The 2,500-nt window shown below is 56.9% G+C and overlaps 1 pseudogene; it reads left to right on the top strand.

Moving 5' to 3' along the window:
- The window catches only part of LOC124773851, a 7,727-nt pseudogene that overhangs the window by 2,839 nt on the left and 2,388 nt on the right, over positions 1–2,500 (top strand).

Genomic DNA, 2,500 nt, shown 5'->3' with positions numbered 1-2,500 from the left:
AAGCAAGCGCGGGTAAACGGCGGGAGTAACTATGACCTGATGCGTAATATATGGACCCTCTCGATCCACCCCTTAGCATCCTTGCGATGTCGGGTGGATGATGGTTCGATTAGCCTCTCTGTGGGAAATCCGAGCTCTGGCCTTCAAGTGGCGGGGGTCGTAAGGGGTGCTAAGAAAGGTGTAATTCTTTTTGAAGCTCTCCGACCGACAGAGCAGGGTGTCGTTCGAGGCTTGGGGGTTACCTCCCCCCCTGCCTTTTGTTTCCAGCTGGTGCAAGTAGTAGAAGAAATCAAGGTACCAGGCCTCCCACTGGAGTGCCTCTGCCAGCTGACGAGCTTTCCAGCCAGCCAACCAGCGCGGGTCGAGCGCCGCTCCCCGCTGTCTGCCCTGAATGTCTGCGGTCCTTTTCAACAAAGACCGGGCTCGGCGTTCATCGCCGTCGTGCCCACCCTGATGCCGCCAACGCGGAAGTGCAAACGGAAAGGAAGAAGGCCAGGTGGTCGCAAGAAGAGTTGCTCCGTCTTGCGCATGCTGAGGCGACTTTGTCCCTCCAAGGCTGCCGGTTCTTTAACCAAGAGCTGGCCAAAGCCTTCCCAGAGCGCACACTTGAATCTATCAAGTGTCAACGCAGGGTGCAGGCCTATAAGAACATGGTGGCCAACTTTGCTGCTGAGCTCTCAAAGAGAGACCAAGACCATCAGGCCTCTGTAGACGGATCTGCTGTGGGTTCCCCCCCACCACAGTCTTCTTCTCTGGGGGAAGTCGCCGATCGGGCTATCTGGTCCCTGTTAGCTGAGTTGCCCTCCTCGGGCCCGCGTTTCCGCTCACTTGATGCAGTTGTGGCCTTGGGCCCCACTGCTAGCCGGAGTACCATCCAAGCTATGCTTGTTCCCGCTCTTGAAGAACTAGGTAGCAGGGAACCACTTGTTTGTCAAGCTCCTGGTAAGGAATTTCAACAGCCGCCGGAGCGGAAGCGGGCGAGAAGGAGGTGGGAGTATGCTGTAGTGCAGCGTGCTTTCAAGAAGAACCCAGCGCGCTGCATAAATGGTCTTCTCGATGGCACACTTCTCCATCAGCCACCCACCATCCCGGGGCTGATTGAGTTTTGGAGGGATCTCTTTACTCCCCCTCGTGTTAGGTCTCGGCCTCCACGTGGGGAGGGTCTCTCAGGTAAGTTGTTGCCATTTTGTAAGTCTGTGCCCTTCGAAGTTCTATGGGCGCCCATTACTGCAGACGAGGTAGCTGCAGCTCTTCCCCCTCGCAACTCTGCAGCAGGCCCTGATCGCCTTACACCATCCCAGTTACGTCGCCTTCCTCGTGAGGCTCTTCTTAAATTCCTCAACCTCCTACTCCTCTCACGTTCCCTCCCATCCCGTCTCCTACAAGCTCGTACCACCTTGCTGCCCAAGAAGACCGCCGTAGCATCCCCCGCTGACTTCCGACCTATCACGGTGTGTTCGGTGCTGACCAGGGTCTTTCACAAGGTCCTGGTTGGCCGCCTTATGCGCCACTGTGCCTTGGACGGTCGTCAGCGGGCTTTCATCCCACAGGATGGGATGCTCCATAACACCTTTCTGCTGGATCTGGCGATGACCCAGGCACGGAGCACTGCCAGCTCGCTGTATATAGCATCGCTGGATGTGTCAAAGGCCTTCGACTCGCTGTCCCATGGTGCCCTAGGTCCTGTGCTGAGGGCCCATGGTCTGCCGGTCGAGTTCATTGACTACATCCTGGGCTGCTATGAGGCGGGCTCGACGGTTATCTGTGGTGCTGGGAAGTCGTCAGATCTAGTGCGGCCTTCGAGGGGTGTGCGGCAAGGTGATCCCTTATCCCCCATCCTTTTCAACATGTCTATAGACATTCTCCTTTCCCGTCTTCCTGAGCATGTTGGTGCCCGTATTCTCGGCCGAAGAATAAATGCTGCTGCGTTTGCGGATGACCTTCTTCTCTTCGCCGAGACGAAGGATGGATTGCAGGAGCTAATCACCATCGCTGCAACGGCCCTAGGTGACCTCGGTCTTGAGATCAACCCAAAGAAGTGCTTCTCTCTCGCCCTGGTTGCATCAGGGCGGGAGAAGAAGATAAAGGTTGATGAGTCTGTTGTCTTTCGGGCAGGTAACAACAACATTCCGGCGCTAGCGATGGGAGATTCCTTTAAATACTTAGGCCTGCAGTTCACCACATGCGGGCGCAGCATTTTCCATCCTCGGCGCGAGGTCGAGAAACAGTTGAACACCATTAGCAGGGCACCCCTTAAGCCTCAGCAAAGACTCTTTTCCCTTTCCTCAGTTATCCTGCCGGGCATTTTTCATGGCCTGGCCCTAGGAAGGACACGTCTAGGGGCCCTCTCGTCCCTCGATGTTTGCGTCCGCAAAGCCATTAGATCCTGGCTCCACCTGCCGGCGGACACCCCTGTTGGGTACTTTCATGCCCCTGTCTCTCATGGGGGCCTGGGGGTCCCGGCAGCCCGCTGGCTGGGTCCTCTTCTCCGGAGGAGGCG

The sequence above is a fragment of the Schistocerca piceifrons genome, unplaced genomic scaffold, assembly GCF_021461385.2.
Source record: "Schistocerca piceifrons isolate TAMUIC-IGC-003096 unplaced genomic scaffold, iqSchPice1.1 HiC_scaffold_957, whole genome shotgun sequence".
NCBI classification, from domain to species: Eukaryota; Metazoa; Arthropoda; class Insecta; order Orthoptera; family Acrididae; genus Schistocerca; species Schistocerca piceifrons.
This window is presented reverse-complemented; position numbering and strand designations above follow the sequence as displayed.